This window comes from Dreissena polymorpha, chromosome 11 (genome assembly GCF_020536995.1).
Source record: "Dreissena polymorpha isolate Duluth1 chromosome 11, UMN_Dpol_1.0, whole genome shotgun sequence".
In the NCBI taxonomy this organism is placed as follows: Eukaryota; Metazoa; Mollusca; class Bivalvia; order Myida; family Dreissenidae; genus Dreissena; species Dreissena polymorpha.
The window spans coordinates 323403-345000 of record NC_068365.1 but is presented as its reverse complement, the minus strand read 5'-3'; the positions used below and the strand labels follow the sequence as shown (position 1 = coordinate 345000).

The 21598-nt window shown below is 38.4% G+C and overlaps 1 protein-coding gene and 1 long non-coding RNA gene across 4 annotated transcripts in view; both read left to right on the top strand.

The window, feature by feature from the left end:
- Positions 1–21598, top strand: part of LOC127851117 (uncharacterized) — a 277459-nt gene that overhangs the window by 154899 nt on the left and 100962 nt on the right. The window lies entirely within an intron of this gene.
- Positions 1–21598, top strand: part of LOC127851193 (uncharacterized) — a 224340-nt gene that overhangs the window by 115151 nt on the left and 87591 nt on the right. The window contains exon 1 of one of the 3 annotated variants that reach the window (XR_008035688.1): positions 10105–10165. The exons of the other annotated variants lie outside the window; for them this stretch is intronic. This is a non-coding gene — a long non-coding RNA (uncharacterized LOC127851193). Of the gene's footprint in view, positions 1–10104; positions 10166–21598 lie in introns of those variants that run through there. 3 annotated transcript variants of the gene reach the window in all.

Sequence of the window (21598 nt, the reverse complement as noted above, 5' to 3'; positions counted from 1 at the left end):
GTGCAGGCATGCTGTGTTTTAACACTATTTCAATAAAAGATAAAGAACACATCGTTTGTATTCAGCTTTTAAAATACCAAATCTAACCGTAGTTCAAATAAGTTATGTATATACCCCCCTAAAGAGTATTGCGAATTCACTTATGAGGACCTCGATTGAGTGGAAGATGTCGAACCGTGTCTGTTTGTTCTTTCCGTTATCGGTTCTTTTAAACAACTGACTGATACACGTTACAAATACGACACGCTATAAGCACGACATGCTATTAGCACGACACGCTATAAGCACGACATCTTTAATATTGCACGCCGAGTTTTTCTTATCGAAAAGTGCACATATACTTTTAGATAATTAGTTTTTTGTTAACATAGTATATGTGTAGGAATATTGAAATTACATACAATATAGTTCATTGTCCATGAAATATTATACAAATACGGACTATCCACAACTGCAACATCGTGTGGGGGCACAACAAAATACGAGACGACAGCCGAGTTTAATATGATGATCAGCATGTTTTATGAAACGATAAACAGATGAAACTGTATGTATGAATGTTACACACTTAATTGACATGTATACTCTTTAAAATTGTATTATTTATACAATATAAACACGGACCCTGCGGCGCAAATCTGTAATGAAGAAGTCATGAGGTATAAGTCTTTTCAAGAAATAATAATAATTATAGAGATGATGAAGATAATAAAAATAATAATAAAAAGTAATAATAATAATAATAATAATCATAATTATACTTAAAATGATAAAAATACTAATAATAATACAAATAATACTAATACTAAAAATAATACAAATAATTATTAAAAAATAAAAATAAAATAAATAAATAATAATAATAATAATAATAATCATAATAATAATAATAATAATACTTAAAATGATAATAAAATTAATAATAATAACTTATAAAAATAATAAAAATAAAACGTATACTAAAAAAAAAAATAGTAAACAAAATTAAAAAAAAATAAAAAAATAAATAAAATAATAATAATAATAATAATAATAATAATAATAATAATAATAATAATAATAATAATAATAATAATAGTGATACAAATAATAAAATATTGATGCTGATGATAATAAAATATCGATGATAATGATAATGTTTAACGAATTGTTGAAATAAGACAGAGATTCGTATTTTTTTTCTTACGCTCAAATGCATCGTGTGCAAAGTTTATCTCTAGGATTAGCTTAATATGCTTATAGATAAGTAACGTGGTCCCGCAGCCAATAACGTCCCTTTAATGTTTAATGCGCACAAACGTTTAATTCGGAAGTGACGTCATATATCAATAACAAACAAAACAACGTCAACAACGAAATTAACATATTATATCAGTTCAGCGTTAAACGATGTCTTCTGCAAAGCTCAATTCGTGGTTCGATGTGTCGAATTCCTGGCGGACGACCGTATCGTGACACATGAAATATTGGGACAAAATATTGTGCGCTTTTATAGTCGGCGTCATGTTAGCAGGCGCAACCAGCCGTAGTGTCGACGAGCTTCTCGATACATTATTGTGTTCTAATACGCGGTCTGGATTCTCATCTGCTTACCGGCGCTCTACCGTTTGATAAAGGACGCCATCTTAAGTCTTCTAGAAATCTTCTTCGCGGACATATTAATATTCGGAGTGTACCGAACGCTTCGTCGCTATCCTTCCGCCGCCGATGTGTCGTATGAGGCCCCAGATCAGCACGGCTTCGTCTTCGTCATGAACAGCATCCGGCTTACGTTCGTGGCCGTCTGTCTGCTCAAGTCGGTTCCCGCTATATTTAATTCGCTGGCGAGCAAACGCAACAAGAGGTCACCTCGAAAATCCAGGAAACTAGTGTTTTGAATACGGTTAAGTTAGCATTGACAGTTTGTCCTTTAAGTGCATGCTGTAATATCAAAGCTGTCACGGGAATGGACAAGTGTAATTTGACATTTTGTGACACTTAAAATTGATTTCGCGCTCATTATTATAGAAGTTATTAAGATGTCATGCACTGTTTCAACTATATGTACATTGTTAAACAACACTAATTTTTACAAGTTTATGTACAATACAATGCACGTGTTTATTTCTCCTGTTATTTAATGCAATTATTTATTATCATTAAACATTCTTTAAACTTGGTTTGAATCACAGAATCGTACAGAAAAAGTCGAAGGCGTTACCTTTCAGTTATTTAGATTAATGAATACGTATCGTGAATGTTAATTGAAATATGTGTACATTAATCTGCAATACCCGCTATATCAACGTTAACACAAATATAAATATTTGAGCCTAGCTCTTTGCAAAATTGGTTTAATACGTGTGGGTAAAGTTTCGTCCCAGATGAGCCTTTGCAGGCCGGACAGGCTAATCAGGGACAACACATTTCGCCTAGACTGGAATTTCGTTAGGAAAGACTTCCTATACACGCAACAATCCATAAAAGCGTCCCTGATTAGCCTGTGCGGACTGAACATACTTATATTGGATGACACTTTATCATTCCAAAACAAGCGCCAATGTCGCTATAATATGACTGCAAGTGCTGTACAGTCTGAGCTTGAAGCGATCACTTTTACTAATACGCGACTTGAAAATGAAGTTTAAAAACTGCTAAATAAACGTATAAACTTATTACAGAACATGGTATTATATCGGGTTATATTTGAGATCAGTTTCACCTTAACATGTTTATCTGTTCATAGACAACAGTTTTTATTTCTGTTGCGTGTTAATACAAAAGTTTATTTTAAATATGTATACATACCTTATTTTGGGACGATTAAACTTTACCGGTACGTAAAAAAGAATGGAAAAGCGTATAATTGTATCGTTGCTAAGCGCGCAACGGATAACACCTAACGCAACACCTAATAATCCGTTTTATCCTATATATTTCCTTGGTATCGGGGGCATCCGCACCCAAACCCCCGCTTTGTCGATAGTGGTAACCAACTGCATACCGTTAAAGTTCAATGTAGCCCTTATTTTTAATAGATTTTTGACGATTCTGCGAAGCAGCTCGTCTAAGTTATCATACCATGAAAAAATTCTCCACAATGGCGACCTATGTAAAATACCGAGCCAGTCCGATTGAGATAGCTCGATTTTTCTAATCGGCATACCTCGCTGATTATCATTGACAAAGGTAAAGAAAGCTCAGCTATACATGTATAAGACAACATATATGGGAAAAAGATTTAATAATAGTTTGAAAACTTTAATTTTAAATCAGTTATATTCAATCCATTATATGCTTATAGATCAATGAAACAACTATACATTTTCTGTATTGTATTTGACATTTGTCTAGATTCTGAAAATAAATTGCGAATGAAAACGTGTATAATTAACGTTTAACGCGATCATGAATGTAAAGAAATCGAATTGTTTCGAACCTGCCATTTGTAAACGGTATAGCGAGTATGGTATATAAACCGCATAATAGCCGTTCGATAAGTATGTAACTCGTGCTCTCTCATTTTTTCATATTTAATAAACTTTTCAAACAGAAATTACAGAGCCACATCACTGCACATACTATGTTTGATAATTCATTCGTTTGTTGGATATTGTTTGCTGTTTTAAACACATATTAAGTCATATCGCGGTGATTTAGTTAACCTTACCATGTGTTCATGGGCGAACTCACGTATTCAAGTCGTATTCGACTATGTGCTCATACCTAATTTCGGGAATCATCATGAAAGTATTGTCGTACTTAACGAACAAACATGCCTAAGCTTATTGAATTAGAGAAAAAACAATAATCAACAGAGAACAATTATATGTTCATGCACATGGGCATGTGAAATCACGTCCGTACACATAACATCATTAACGTAGGAAAGGAAACAACGAAATATAAAGTTTGGTATGATATACATTTGAAATTTAAGAGCATGGTGTAATTAAAGAGCATGTCAAGTTTTGAATATATCTGCTACGAAACGAAATGTTATAACCCACAAACGTTTTACTGTAACAGAACGACTTTTTAAGATAAGTGAAACAGAAAATACACGTCAAATATCTTTTTAACGATATGTCTTGTTATATTTGATCAAGAATGTAACCCGCCCTCCAGTTTCGCTGAATGGGTCAAGTTCCCCACGGGTATTACTTACCCGTACCCCGACTTTTTTTTTCGTTCACAATGTTTTTCGTACCCAAATTTTTTCTAGTACCCAATTTCTTTTTCGTACCCAATTTTTTTATCGTAACACAATTTCTTTCGTACCCATTTTTTTTGCATAATTGGTGTACCCAAAATGTTCGTAACTATTTTTTTTCGTACCCAATATTTTTGTACGCACATACACAATTGTGGTGATGTAGATTAACTGAAATTGATGCTTGTATATCCATCCTCTTTAAAAGCATCGTCACACCAGTACTGTCAGTACTTTGATTTTGTATGAAACTACTCGCTACAACTTTATATGTATACTTACTTAAATTTTAAAATAAAAACATGTTCAGTACGCACCAAAAATAATGATATAATTTAACCGAAATACTGTCAAACACTCATCTAAATAAATAATTAGGACATGTATTATGTTCCCCAGCATAAAATATTAAAATTATGTTTATATATGAAACAACAACGCAACATTCATTGTGCCAGCTACAAACATTTATATTAGATTCTTACAAACATGTATCTAGTTTTCGAAGACAGGAAGTGGATTTGAAATCAGATATGAGCCTTGTTACGGGAATATCAGTATGATGCCATAGGCGGACAGCGTAGCTCCATTCCAGCGCGTGCCTTCGCGAAGTCTGGTAGGAGCTACACAGTCCGCTATAAAATCGATCAAGGTTTCGTGGAAATATCGTAAATAATAGCTCATTTTCAGACTGCGTCAATGTGCAGGCTTGACTTAAGCTACGCTGGCCGCATATGGCATAATACCCATGTTTGCATTACGCGACAAATATATACCACGGCATAACACAAGAGACGGTAAAATACCGTTTTGAGGCCAAATAAAAAAATGAATACTTGTTTAAAACAAATTGATACACTATATATTGCACATAAATTACTAGTATGTCCGGTAATTCGACGATTAAAACTTTATACACTAAATGACGCACGCATATGTAAAACACAACCTTGAACTGTATGACGTCATATGAAATAATCTAATTATTTTGTCGATGTCAAATGAACAAGATATATTGTTTTCAATTTTATTCAATGTTATTTTAATTTATATTTGGTATGTGTGAATTTTGTATGCAATAATAGCGAAAATACAAATTTTCTCTGACATGATCATCTGCGGGCGCTCTCAAAATCCGTTCCTGACCTCGTGCTGCGCACTCGGGCAGAAACGGATTTTTCGAGCGCCCGCAGATGATCATGCCCTCGAAAACGTGTATTATCCCTATACTGAAGCATTATCCCCGAACAGATCGGTCACATTTTCTCTGGCTCATTCAGGTTTGGAGTAACATACAGATGTTAACTGCTTAATTCGGGATGACGTTTCTTTTTATTGGGTGGTAAGACTATGTTTTGACAAGTACATATTAGTTTATTAAAATTGAATTGTTTCATAATCATGGACTTTTCTTGGTTTTTAAAAAGGCTAAGTTTAAAACATATTTAATGAATTTAGTTAATAAAAACCGAATTTTTAATCCCCAAAAAATGAATTGCGGTGTACAGTTTTCATCCATGACTTGACTGCACAGGCACAGACGACACATTCTACGTACACTTATTAAACCCCGTTTTCCCAAAGCAAAGCTCAATTATTTTGAAGTCACGAGCCCAACGTCGCATCACTGCTTTTAAAGGGGCCTTTTCACGTTTTGGTAAATTGACAAAATAGTTAAACTTTTTGCGTTCTTTAGCAATAATCAGAAATTTGCTTGAGATACCGACTTTTCTGCTCAACTAAACCGAATGTTTTGACAGTCGGTGCGCGATCAAGCGCGGGGAGTAAACAATGTATCATTGAGCAGCCAATAAACAACTATTTTAGTTATTTTGAACTCAATAAACTTATTAAATCATAAATCATCAATCATTTTGATAAAACTATCGTCTTGAAAAATAATCGATTGTACAAACTAAATAATTTCATTTTATCGTTTCGATGAACTATTATTTTTCCGAGAACATCTTATGATCACGTGACAAAAAAACGCACAAACACCCGCGAAAATGTACCACGTGACGAAAAAGCACGTAAAACACAAAAACCATGCGACTATGACTACTATGACTTTTTTTATGCAAAAATATACACTTCCGCGAGACGTATTATTCGCAAAAACTTCTATGAAGCCTTTGTAAACGTCTACTTATAACCAACCGGTGAAACTTTAGATACCCAGAAGCCGGGGCCTTTTGATTGGAAGTATGTAAAGAATTGAACTCTAACTGAAGTAAGCAAAGGAAACGTAGCACCTAGTTGACCCGTTCTTTCTATGTGTGAATGCAGGTTGAATGTGAAGTGTGCTCTGTTTACTTTCGTAACTCACTACGTGAGCGTACCCGTCGCTTGCTTTGAGTCAAAGAATGAACCACAACATAGTTTTAATAATAAATGTATTGGTATTAACCAGCATTGTAGTAAATTCTCAGGCAAACCACATTACAACATGAGCTACGCTGGTCGAAAGACCATAAGACACATTTTCGCATGACGCGGCTATAATAAAACTGCATGTTAATCAAATATTAACAAACGATATATTTCGATGATTATAAAATAATCTCATAATAAGCCATGTGAGGACACATTATAGTGTTCACTCCCATAGTATATTTTTTATCTACTTATACTAATGTCTGGTTTGACTATTATAACACACATTTTATGCGGTAAATATGCGACTTACAAGTGAAGAAAAACACGATTGTTTAACTTTTGTTTTCAATTTATTTATTTAGAAACGTAAATTTCAAACTTTATTTCAAAGTCATCATTTACGCCGATTACCTTTTTAAAAGATCATTCTTGTGAGATTACCTTTTTTATAGCCGGTTTAAGCGATTGTGAAGCATTTTTGTTGTTGTCTATAGTGGCCCTGTAATTATTGTTTAACTCATGTTCAACTTTTATAAATTGAGAACGGTGAATATAAACACGCGTAATCTTATACTATTGCGTTGTTATCACCCGTGCAAGTGGACTCTCCCTTGTTAATCAGCAGACGATTTATTCCTTAAATCTGCCTATTTTACGGAGGAGTCCGGAGATAGCCGATGTATCACGATTGTAGTTTTATTCTAACATTATAAAAATCCAAGAATTTTAGATCAAACGAAAATGCAATATTGAATGGATCTACGAAAATGTATTTCAATGAAAACATTGTATTTGACAAGTTAAATATCCATAAAACTCACGGTCTGAAGAACATTCCGGAGATAGTCGAGGTTGAATATTTCATGCCGGTCAATAAATTATTTTTTAGTGTGACGCAAACGCTATTAATAGATTGTATATTATATATTATAAACTGGGAAAATGAGTGTCAAAAGCCACATGCCACAAATATGAAGCAGTGCCAACAGCTACTTGTCATTTCCAAAAACGCTTTCCTTGTCCAGACTGTTGATAAACCCACAAGAATCACCGAGTACACAGAAAACTTGCTTGACCTCTTCTTCTCCAATAACCAATCACTCGTAAATCGCTGCGAAGTACTGCCTGGCATAGCGGATCATGATGCCATCTTTGTAGAATCCAGTCTTCGCATAATGAGAGTTCGTAAGCCTCCAAGAAAAGTGCACCTGTACAAGAAAGCTGATTTCGACAGTCTCAGAGATGAACTGTCTGCCTACCTACCAGAGTTCACGGAAAATACAGCCAACATCTCAGTCGACCACACTTGGAAGGCTTTCGAGAACAAATTGAAGTCGCTGATTAGCAAGTATATACCAACAAAGACTCTCTCAGGGAACAAAGTCCAAAAAAACATGGATCACAAAAACAATCAAGTCTCTACATCGAAAACGGAACAAACTTCACTCCAAATTTAAATCTAGTGGTTCCTTAGATAGACGCCGATACCTTCACGCTAAGAAAGAAACCCAGCAACAGGAAAGACAAGAATACTGGAGATATATTGAAAACTTGAAGTTGATCTCACTAACACAGAACAACACTCGAAACATAATTTTTTTTGGGAATTACATCAAATCCTTAAGGAAAGATAATTGTGGGGTAGCTCCACTGAAGGATAAAGGAAAATTACACGACGATCCGACTGAAAAGGCCAACATCCTAAACCGACAGTACCACTCGGTATTCACCAAGGAGGACAGTTCCAGCATCCCAACACCTGAGGGCGAACCATCGCCTATCACGCAGACATAAACATAACCACAGAAGGTATACGTGCCCTTCTCAGGAAACTTAATGTACAGAAAGCGGCCGGTCCGGACTTAATTCCTGCACGCATCTATAAAGAGATGGCAGACCAGTTTGCTCCTTTTCTGAACATTATATACAGTAAGTGCCTATCAAATGGCAGTATACCAGACGTGTGGAAGACAGCCAATGTGTCGGCAATTTTCAAGAAAGGGGAAAGGTTCAAAGCTAGCAACTCAGGCCGGTTTCACTGACATGCATAGCATGTAAGATACTGGAGCACATTATTGTGAGCAACATAATGGGCCACCTTGATAGACATGCAATCCTCACGGACTGTCAACACGGTTTCAGGAGAAGATGGAGCTGCGAAACCCAGCTGCTGACGCTGACCAATGAGCTCGTCCATTCCATGGCCCGCCATAAACCACATGACATTGCTGTACTTGATTTCAGCAAGGCCTTCGATCGGGTCTCGCACAGTCGCCTGCTCACCAAACTCAACCACTATGGCATCAGGGGAAACACCTTGAAGTGGATTGAAGCCTTTCTGACAAATCGCACGCAGAGGGTAGTCGTTGATGGAGCAACATCCGAGCCAGCTACCGTCGTTAGTGGAGTCCCTTAGGGAAGCGTCCTCGGACCCATCTTATTTCTTGTCTTCACCAACGACTTGCCACTACATGTCACATCCAGCGTAAGGTTATTCGCAGATGACTGTGTGGTTTATCGGGAAATCAACTCGGAAGAAGACTGCCTGATCCTACAAAACGACCTTTTAAAGCTAGCCGAATGGGAAAAACAATGGGGTATGGAGTTTCACCCAGAGAAGTGTAGCATTCTCCGTGTCCACAGAAAGAGGAACCCATTTATGTTCCGTTACTCCCTGTAAGACAACATCCTCGAGACTGACTCGACTACCAAGTACCTGGGAGTAACCTTGTCCCAAAACCTTTCATGGAACCACCATATGGACATCACGGCAAAAAAGGGAAACAGTACACTCGGCTTCCTCCAGCGCAACCTACGCGTCAGCAATGAGAAGGTCAAGACCACGGCATACACTTCTCTTGTCCGGCCAGGCCTTGAGTATTGCTCCACAGTGTGGAACCCATTTACAAATGACCTGGTTTACAAGCTTGAGATAGTACAGAGGAGGGCTGCTAGATATGTGACCAACCGATACCACAACACCAGCAGCGTATCCTCCATGATCGAGCACTTGGGGTGGGAGACGATCGAGTCAGACGGACCAAAGCGCAACTCACCATGCTGTACAAAATCATCAATGACCTGGTGGATATCCCAGTCAACCAATACCCTGTACAAGCCCCAAGGTGCCCTAAGGACCATAACAAGAAGTACCACCAGCCGTCTACATCCAAATATTACCACAAGAACTCATTCTTTCCACGAACCATATCCGTTTGGAACCACCTCCCTGCGTCAGTCGCAGAGGCCCCTGACTTGGTATCCTTCAAGCAGAGGCTTTCCTCACTCACCTTCTAATAACTGTTAGGTGCCCAGCTTCAAGTAACCCCTTGTGATTCCCATTGCTCTGCCGACCCGGCCACTGTAACCGGAGAGGTCTGGGTTGAAGAGGAGAAAACGAAGCTGGCAAAACTTTTTACTATCTCTATACTTTTAACTATCAAATCTCTTCTATCTATCCTATCATTTCATATCTTTCTCTTGACCTAGCACCACCCGTCGCGTAATAATCAAGTGTGATTGCGCCGACGTATGATGTAGATGTAGATATTAGTCATTACTACTGCTCGCATTCATGGAGTGATTACACTGATGGTAGGTTCATTTGTGATGAGTAAACATTCGCAGACTTTTAAATGGTTACTTAAATATATTAAAATTCAGTTTCGTTTCTTTGACACAATAATGTTAAATGTTTATCTCGATAATATTAACTCTTTCAAGAATGTGTGTTTAAGTATTGAACGAATTTCAAATCGAAAGTGCAGACACACTTTCGAAAGTAGATGTATTAATTACGACTGTAACGTTTCATTGTCTTTTTAACTGTTTTTGTATTAATTTGAATAGCTATTTTTCAGTTCGAAAATCTATATTTTTAAATGACAATCATGAAACATGAATATTTTGCATTTCTTGTATCGATAACCAGGTTTGGACACGCCTAAAATTCAAAAATACAAAACCTACTGGGGATTCCATGTATCTATTACGAAATCGTGTTGTATTGTGTAGGAATTGAACGCACTAATACGGCTCTATTGACTATTTCGCGAACATTTGGATCCTTTCACACATAACACAATGGCATAAGGCCGATGTTAATATGTTGGGTTAGGGCTATATTTTATCTCTTACGAAATTGAGTATTCGGGCTAACATGTCAGCTCTCTTGTCTTTTCATTGTAATAAAATGTTTGAATACAATTATGCATACACAGCCGACTGAAAATGGCAGAAGGAGGAATCGATCGAGCCACATCACAGACTGAAAGCGTTCCAGGACAAAGCAACCTGTACAATCGTCACTCTCAGGTTAGGCAGGGGCTAAAGCGCCCAAAGATACAACAACCTGTACGGCCGTTTCTCAAGGGTAAGCATTGGAATGAAAGTGTTCCAGTCCACATCAGCCTGTACAGTCATCTCGCGGGTAAATCAGAGAATGAAGGCACTTTTAGACTCATCTCTCAATACAGACGCAACATAATACATAGTAGGAACTGAAAACGCTCCTATCAGCCAGTGCAACCTTCAAGTACGGGCTAGTCAGGTACTGAAAGCGCTCCAAAAACACAGTAGGCTGTGCAACCTTCATGTACTGGCAAGTAAGGGACTGAAAGCAATACTAGACACAGTAGCCTGTGCAACTTTAATGTACGGATAAGTCGGGACTGAAAGCACTCTTATACACAGTAGCTTGTGCAGCTTTCACCTACAGGTAAGTCAGGGACTGAAAGCGCTCCTAGCAGCCTTTGCAACATTCACGTACGGGTGAGTAAGTAACTGAAAGCACTCCTAGACACAGTGGATTGTGCATCCTTTACGTACGGGTAAGTAAAAAACTGAAAGCGCTCCTATCAGCCTGTGCAGGCTTCACGTATGGGAAAGTTAGGGATTAAACACGCTCCTAGGAGCCTGTGCAGCCTTCATGTTATGAAACTGAAAGCACTCCAAGACACAGTAGCCTGTGCAACATTCACGTACGGGTAAATCACCGAATGAAGCGCGCTCTCAGAAGCCAGTGCAAACTTTACATACGGGTTAGCCAGTGACTAAAAGCGCTCCTGCCAGCAAGGGCAACATTCACGTACGGGTAGGTCAGGGACTAAAAGCACTCCTAGACACAGTAGCCTCTGCAACCGTCACGCACGGGTTAGTCAGTGACTGAAGCGCTCCTAGCAGCCAGTGCAACCTTCACGTATGGGTAAGTCAGAGACTGAAAACACTCATAGACACAGTAGCCTGTGAAACCTGCACGTACGGGTAAGTCAGGGACTGAAAGTGCTCTTAGCAGCCCGAGAGACCTTCACATACGGGTAAGTCAGGGAACGAAAGCGCTCTTAGACACAGTACCCTGTGCAACCTTCACATACGGGTATGTCAGGGATTGAAAGCGCTCCTAGACACAGTAGCCTGTGCAACCTTCACATACCGGTTATTCAGGGACTGAAGCGCATCTAGCAGCAAGTGCAACCCTCACGTACGGATAAATCAGGGACTAAAAGCGCATTTATACACAGTAGCCTGTGCAACCTTCACATACGGGTATGTCAGGGACTGAAAGCACTCCTATATACAGTAGCCTGTGCAACCTTCACATATGGGTAAGTCAGGGATTCCAAGCGCTCCTAGCAGTCGGTGCAACCTTCAAGTAGGGTAGGTCAGGGACTGTAAGCACTCATATAAGCCTGTGCAAACTTCACGTACGGGTAAGTCAGTGACTGAAGCGCTTCCAGCAGCAAGTGCAACCTTCACGTACGGGTAAGTCAGGAACTGAAACCACTCCTAGAAACAGTTACCTGGGCAACCTTCACGTATAGGTAAGCCAGAGACTGAAAGCGCGTTTAGCAGCCCGAGCAACGTTCACATACGGGTAAGTCAGGAACTGAACGCACTCTTATACACAGTAGCCTGTGCAACATTCACGTTCGGATAAGTCAAGAACTATACGCGCTCTTGGCCGCCTGTGCAACCTTCACATACAGGTAAGTCAGGGACTCCAAGCACTCCTAGACACAGTAGCCGGTACAACCTTCACATACGGGTTAGTCAGCGCCTGAAAGCGTTCCTAGTAGTCGGTTTAACCTTCAAGTACGGGTAGGTCAGGGACTGAAAGCACTCATAGCCACAGTTGCCTGTGCAACCTTCACGTACGGGTAAGTCAGTGACTGAAGCGCTCTATTAGCCAGTGCAACCTTCACATACGGGTAATTCATGAAATGAAAGCACTCCTAGACACATTAGCCTGTGCAACCTTCACGTAGGGCTAAGCCAGGGACTGAAAGAGCTCTAAGAAGCCCGAACAACCTTCACATACGTGTACGTCAGGGACTGATAGCACTCCTAGCAGCCTGTGCAATATTACGTACGTATAAGTCAGGTACTGAACGCACTCCTATTCACAGTAGCCTGTTCAACCTTCACGTACGGATAAGTCGGGGACTAAAAGCACTCCTAGCAGCCTGTGCAACCTTCACGTACGGGTAAGTCAGGGACTGAAAGCACTCCTAGACACAGTAGCCTGTGCAACCGTCACATACGGGTACGTCAGGGACTGAAAGCGCTCCTAGACACAGTAGTCTGTGCAGCCTTCACATACGGGTAAGTCAGGGACTGAAAGCGCTCTTAGACACAGTAGTCTGTGTAGCCTTCACATACGGGTAAGTCAGGTACTGAAAGCGCTCCTAGACACTGTAATCTGTGCAACCTTCACATACGGGTAAGTCAGGGACTGAAAGCGCTCCGAGACACAATAGTCTGTGCAGCCTTCACATACGGGTAAGTCAGGGACTGAAAGCGCTCCTAGACACAGTAGCCTGTGCAACCTTCACATACGGGTAAGTCAGGGACTGAAAGCACTCCTAGACACAGTAGTCTGTGCAGCCTTCACATACGGATAAGTCAGGGACTAAAAGCGCTCCTAGACACAGTAGCCTGTGCAACCTCCACATACGGGTAAGTCAGGGACTGAAAGCGCTCCTAGACACAGTAGTCCGTGCAGCCTTCACGTACTGGTAAGTCAGATACTGAAAGCGCTCCTAAACAAAGTAGTCTGTGCAGCCTTCACGTACGGGTAAGTCAGGGACTGAAAGCGCTCCTAGACACAGTAGTCTGTGCAGCCTTCACATACGGGTAAGTCAGGGATTGAAAGCGCTCCTAGAAACAGTAGCCTGTGCAACATCACATACGGGTAAGTCAAGGACTGAAAGCGCTCCTAGACACAGTAGTTTGTGCAATCTTCACGTACGAGTAAGTCAGGGACTGAAAGCGCTCCTAGACACAGTAGGCTGTGCAGCGTTCACGTACAGGTAAGTCAGGGACTGAAAGCGCTCCTAGACACAGTAGTCTGTGCAGCCTTCACGTACAGGAAAGTCAGGAACTGAAAGCGCTCCTAGACACAGTAGTCTGTGCAGTCTTCACGTACAGGTAAGTCAGGGACTGAAAGCGCTCCTAGACACAAAATTCTGTGCAGCCTTCACGTACGGGTAAGTCAGGGACTTAAAGTGCTCCTAGACACAGTAGTCTGTGCAACCTTCACGTACGAGTAAATCAGGGACTGAAAGCGCTTCTAGCAGCACGTGCAACCTTCACGTTCGGGTACATCAGGGACTTAAAACACTCCTCGACACAGTGGCTTGTGGCAGCGTTAACCTACGGATAAGTCAGGGACTGAAAGCACTCTTAGCGGCCTGTGAAACATTCACGAACGGATAAGTCAGGGACTGAAAGCACTCCAATACACCGCAGCCTGCGCAGCCTTCACATACGGGTAAGTCAGGGATCGAAAGCGCTCCCAGGCACAGCAACTTGTGCAGCCTTCACATACGGGTAAGTAATTGACTGAAACCGCTCCACGAAACAGAAGCCTGTGCAACCTTCATGTTAAGGTAAGTAACGGACTAAAATCGCTCTTACACACATACTGGTTCAACCGTCACGTACCGGTAAGTAAAGGAATGAAAGCGCTCCTACACAATACAGCCTTTGCAGCCTTCTCGGTTAGTCAGGGACTTAAAGCGGTCGTAGACACAGCAGCCAGTGCATCAGTCTCGTACGGGAATGTGAAGGACTTAACGCGCTCCTAGGCACAACAGCCTGTCCAGCCGTCAGATTCGGGTAAGTCAAGGACTAAACTCGTTCCCAGACACTTCTCTCTAAATAAACGCAAACTAATAGTTAGTAAGTGACTGAAAGCGTTCCTAGACACAGAGGCATGTGAAGCCGTTAGGTACGGGTAACACAGAGAATGTAAGTAACATTATACTAAATAATTAAGTTGTGCAAGTAAACACACATTGATAAACTGGAAGACATGTGTTCAATTAACTCCAATCGTATGCTATTTAATGTAGACGTGTGTAAAGAGGAAGTATTGATGTTCACTAAGAAATCAATGTTATGTTTTAAGACTGGAAACTACAGAGGGAAACGTGCTCGAATGCGGGTTACATCAGCTTAAAACTTCTGGTAAAAACATGAACACACAGCGAACTTGGAAACGTATGAAATTCTTTCTTCTCCTTCTCATGATCTATCTTCTTATGTTTTAAATGCATTAAGCTTAATAGAAGGCTCGTCAACAACATGTTATAATATGGGGATTCCTACGTTCAAAATGTTGACTTTATTTTTGACGACAGTTGGATATGTTATGTTAAATAACAAAAGGTTTTGAATTAGTATATTGTGACCTTAATACTGAAAAGGCACTGATAGCAAATTGACAATTTTAACTTGATGTGACCCTGGGATAATCTAGTTAAGTTTATAGTGTTAAATGGGAACAATATTGCTCAAATATAAAGTGCAACCCTAGCTGTTTTATCAGCGCAAATCGCTTTGTATGCATTAAATAAGAAAATTAATGCGGAAACTCACTTTTTGCATCTCATAGCAAACCTATCCTGACCACAACCCGATATAAAAACGTCTTAGACAGCATGTATGCCTATGTCATTCAAGTATGTAAACATATGTTGGTCATTTTACTTATTGATATCCGTTCGGTTCCTCTTTTCTTCAAGTCTCCCTTAAATTCAATGTACCGAATAAACGCGTGCCATTTTGCTTAGCATACGACATTCTAAAATACGTGTTTGACGCATGTATAATTTGTAGAGCGGTCTGAAAAAAAATGCATACGTAGCAAATATATGTTGATTTTGATAAATAGAGACGTATTCCAAGACAAAGCAGTCTGTACAACGGTCACTCTCAGGTATGTCATTAAGTAAGACTGAAAGCGTTCACATTCACAACAACCTGTACAGTCGACACTCTCAGGTAAGTCCGGGACTGAAAGCGTTCCCAGCCACAGCAGCCTGCACAGTCGTCTCTCATGGGTAAGGGATGAATTGAAAGCGATGCCAGACACAGCGCTATGTACAGTAATCACATGCGATTAAGTACGCAGGGAATTTGTGTTTACTTAATTACAGTTTTGCAGTTCTCAAACGAAACTCCAACCTTGATAGAAAACAACAAACCATATGCTTTATACCACATTGAAGTTATTAAATAATTTTCTCACTGGATTAATTGTGCAAACACGACCGTTAGGGTTCAGGTGTGGATTCATAACGGAATTTTATGCATGTTATGGTTTCCTTAATTCTGTTTCAGGAACATAACACAATAGGTATGATTTAGAATTTTAATAAACTATACTAAAACTGTTTTTATAACTGAGCACAACTTTCAAATGAGTTATTACTGAATTTCGTGTAAATCGTATGGTCATATTGGCGTTAGTAGTAGGAACGCAAGGAATTGTAATTAACGTCACTACAATATGAATGCATGTACATTTTTGTTTAAGATGTGTCACGTATAGCATATTAAACAAGATTAATCTGGTAAGACTAAGTGATCGGCATCATTCGGAATTACGTTTCTAACGCACGGTGCCTGACGCTTTACAAATCAGGGTTTTATAACTCGAGTTTAATTCGATCTTACCAGTCTGTTGCTCTGAACTACGTTTATGTTTATACTCCATCAATCTTTAACAAAAAGTATATAAATGTACGAGATTCAATGACATTACTGAATGAAATAAAAATGTAATTTTACATGATGATAATGCGAAAATAACGATCTATTCACTTGTTATAATTTAGGAAACAATATGACTCGGTAAATAATTGAAAAAAATCGACCCATGATAATTAATTTAGTCAATTATAATATATAAAAAATGTTAACGTATACAAAATGTAATTAATATATTTCAAATATCCATACTACAATAAATACTACAACACTACTTAAAAAACTTAAAAAAATACGCAACATGAAATGCAGATACAAATGACGCATTCATTTATTTTTAATCGTTCTATTTCTTATGTTATATAAAAATTAGAAAGCTCTTCGCACTGTGTATGAATAACTGAAACATAAACATTATCTGAAACTACATTTTTACCAATGTATGGAACGTGCATTTAACAGTTTACAGTGGAAATATAATTAAAAACTCATCGTGAACTAACATTTATATTGTGCTTTGGTATTTTAAGAATCATGTCGAAAATATGTCCATGGAAGTATGTACAATAATGACCCGGCTGGGATACGGCGAGGAGATGAGAAGATGGCGAGTTGAGAAATACAGGGAGTTTGATAGGCTGGCAAATACACGATCAAGTGATGCCATTCATATTACAGCAGGAAGCAAGGCAGAGGGACTGACCTGCTTTAATGAAAGCGACTGGGACTTTTTGTTCGTGTTGAAGAGTGTCCTCTGTGTGGAAGCTGGTATCAACCTTCACACCATACCTGACGACATAGACGTGTTTAGGATGGATACACGCGTATATCCAGGACACTGCAGACTGTTACAAGAGAGACGAGCGCATACACGTTTTGACAAAATTCTTAATTCCCTGTGTGATAATGGATATGGAGCCGTTCTACTTAGTAGTAGTGTATTCCTAGACGAATGTTCGAAATCATCTGAACACCCAGGAGTAGCGGGTCTTGAGAGAGCGGGGCCGTCGATACCGGGGATAATTAGGGGTGTATGTCATTTTGACAGAGTGCACGCACTACGCTGTCACTGCCCCAGCTTCTTACAAAGATGGGCTGCCAGAACCCGTCATTGGCCGTCACCAGTTATTGTTCAGAAAGTCGTATCATTAGGAGCCTACCTAACCCCAGTCGGGTTTAGGGGAAGTGATTACAAGCACATGGAATGGAGGATGTGCTTTAACACTGGTGAGACTGAACTTGTAAACAATCTTAATAGCACACAAACGCAAGTTTATGTTATGCTTAAAATGATTCTCAAAGATGTTCTTAAGCCTTGTAAGAAAGAAGTTACATCTTACGTGATAAAAAATATAGTACTTTGGCAAGCTGAGAATAACCCACAGCATAACTTTTATAAACGCAGTTTTTTATACTGGCTACATGACGGACTGAGAGACCTTAAGACTGCTATTGTCACACAACAACTGTCATACTACATGATTCCGGAAAGAAACTTAATGGCAGCAAGTGGTTTGCAGGATAAACAGCAAAGTAAATGGGTAGCAGATATAACGGACATGATGGACGAAGGTCCGAGAGTTATACTAAGATTACAGAGGATACGACAGGCCGTCATCGCGTCCCCAAAGCCGATGTTGTGGTTCAGCAAAATAAGGATGGAGTTTGAGATGCTGCTGCTGCAGCGGACATTGAACAGATTCGGACAGTGTAGCGATGAGCACGATGCTATTAGGCAGGAGATAAATAGACGTCAGGCGGAGATAGTGATGGAGGTGGCACAACGGATGCGCATAGACGGATGTGCTGTTAATGATCTGGAGGACATCTTCTTCAGAATTGTAATGTAGTACTGCATTGAAGTGTAAGAAGTTAATGGAGCCGAAGGAACTAATCAGAGACATGTAATAGAAAGATTGTTTTGTTGCCAGATTTCAAGAAGTGATTGTATTTGCTTTTTTCATAATGTTTCACTTCGTTATATTGTACTTGCTATTTTGTCATTATTATCATGAATTTGCGAATATTGGCAGGTTTGCGTATATGATAAAAGTTTTACATCACCAAACTCGGATTATATGGAAATCATTAGCGGTACGCCACTTAGCGAAATCATGTCACTGTTTTACCTGCAGTGAAAAAAATACAGACAATTTTCTCTGATACAGCAATAAAGTCTGGTCGCTCAATGACGTAATCATTTCGAAATTAATTTCGAAAAAAACACAACGAAAGGGGATTCCCCATGATGTGATGATATAACTATATTAAACTCGCGACGAATACCTTGTATACAAGTCAGCTTATAAAGTATTCTTAATTTCAAAGGGGCATATCAACGATTTACACGATAATGCATTTATGCCTATTGATATCTTTACTAAAATAACATATTATTTTCTCTATAGGCTACATGCTTCTGGATATAATTGCTTATTAGTGCCCGTATTTAAATGGATACAATTTATATGACTGATGTATCGTTAATATATGTAACGTTGGCTCGGCATTTGAAAAATATAGTTTTAGTTTTAGGCACTCGAAATAAACATTTTAAACTGTGATTGTCAGACTTTTATTCGTAAACGTAGTTCCAAAGCATGTTATATGTATGTAGTGCATGTTAATTTATTGATTTCATATAAAGTCGTTTTATTGAAAAATATTTTCAATTTATGTTCATTATAATTTCACTCTCATTGATTGTGTATACACATGTTGATAAAGTTGTGCTAAGCACTAATGTATAGTAAATATATTGTTTATAATCAAACTTTTAGAAAGCGCAGAAATTCAGTAAAACAATCTTAAATAATGTTGTATGCACGAAGAATAACTCGAATTCAATGCACTCTTTCAATATAATTTGAGTTGCGCATACTGGCAGAAAAAAGCGTGCTTTGCTCTTATTGAAGTCCCAATCCTAAGTGCTAAGTGTTGTATTTAAAACTTAAATTTTATAGATATACTGTACAATAGTGCAGACACAGTCAAGCAACACAGTAATCCAAATGGTCAACAATTGATCACACCTAGACCAAATTATCGGTGAATCACGCAACGTCATTCGTTGTCAGATCATTAATGACTGACTTGGGCACGAGGTTAAAATGATGTTGATTCCAGACATGTTTGTATTCAACTTGACTTGCTATTATAATTTGTTTATGTTTCATGGACGTTAGTATGAATTTAGTGTGAGTAAATGTATTTAATATCATGTATTATTAAGAATTAATTTTAATTTTAAAGTTCCTTTAATCTTCATAGGAGGAGAAAATCCACGTGACCATTTATTGTCACTGGCCATTCACAATACTTCCTGCTTTCATCAATTAAATGTCTAATTAAGCATTATACTCATGCATACCAATCATGTGTTATCATGTGTTACGTGCAGACAAACACTAAAAGCCGTTAACGGAATATCCTTAACTGGTGTTACATGTCTTTGTATAAGCATGACAGTATGTATTTTTAAGGCATTATATGTATTAAACAGTTCAAGAGCTAATTGTATTATTGAACAATGTATATGTCTTCTTTGAATAAAATACACAAAATCATGCGTTTTACAAAATATACATATATTGATGAGTATTGAAGAGAAGATGAACACTTAAATTTTTCCTAGTGCGTCTGCCCAACCAAGTTTCAAGCATATCAACATCGCGTAATGAATTTCTTAAATGCTCCGGTAAATTGAAACATTTTACAGACGATAGAAAACAAAAGACTGATTCATATCATAAGAATAAGGAATTCTTTTGTAAAAACACTAATTTAATTGATAAGACTCAAGCTTTCATCATTGATGGATTGGTTGTTATTCAGACGGTGGATCATACTTCCCAATTTTGAATGTGCAAGTACATGTTTGCGTTATTGTTGAGTATTCGATCGTTACAAAGTTAATTTTAAATGGTTAAATTGGTCCTGTATCTATGTTGAGTGTGGAAAAGTCACCAACTTAAAAGAGACATGGTGATTTGCATGCTACGAAGGTGTACACAATCAAATCAAATATGAAAAGTACGTTAGGCTCACTCTCTTATGGTTCGATGTATTGTCTTAATTGCATGGCTTTAACTCTTTGTTTGCGTATGCTCTACCTAATCGTAACCTACATGGATATATTTATGCATATGTCAAAGCAGAAGTATTTTCCATAAGTATAATTCATCGAATTAATCCTTTCATTTACGGTTACTTAATAATATTCATCATACTAATATGGAATTTTAACTAACATTAAAATGTCTATGTATTATGCTAAAATCTAGAATATTGACGACACTTGAATATATAGTTTATTTACTCCATTTCATCGTGCCTCGTGAGATTTTTATATTCATCACGTGAACATAACATCAAGGAGTATTTAAATTGCAAGTAAATCGAATTTTGATTTTCGATGTGACTTGGTATGTTTAATAAAACTTGGGATAGGTTTAGGCCAATGAAGACTTATTAGCAGGAAAGAAATTGTACTAGTCTTTTATTCATAAAGCGACCATTTGTGTATACATTAGATGGGCAACGAAAGCTGTAGGCTGTCATAGATCTGGTTTTCGGAATATGTTTGAGCAAAATAAGTGGATATTGCGTTCTGAAATATGTTTCAAATAAACACAGAACAAACAGTTGTACTTTAAATGAAACCTTGCACCCCTTGCATGACCTAGCGGTATTTTACTCTCCATGTAGCCCAATTTATAACTGAATGCCTATATATATATTAATAAAGCTTATTATTTATAGTCGTGGTTAAATTTAGTGTGAAAACATACGTGGGATTGACGTCCCTCTGATAAGTATGTATTGAATAATTTCGATCTTGATAAAAAGTATCGACATTAGTGCAATAAAAACACTTATTTTTTATTGTTTGCGATCAATTATATTTATCATCATTTTACATTATGTTTTGCAAACATAGGAAACATAAGACAAAGCCTTACGACTTAATCAATATTTGAACACCATATACACTAAGTCAGGCGACCGGGAGGTCACGGGCTCGATCCCAACAGTGGG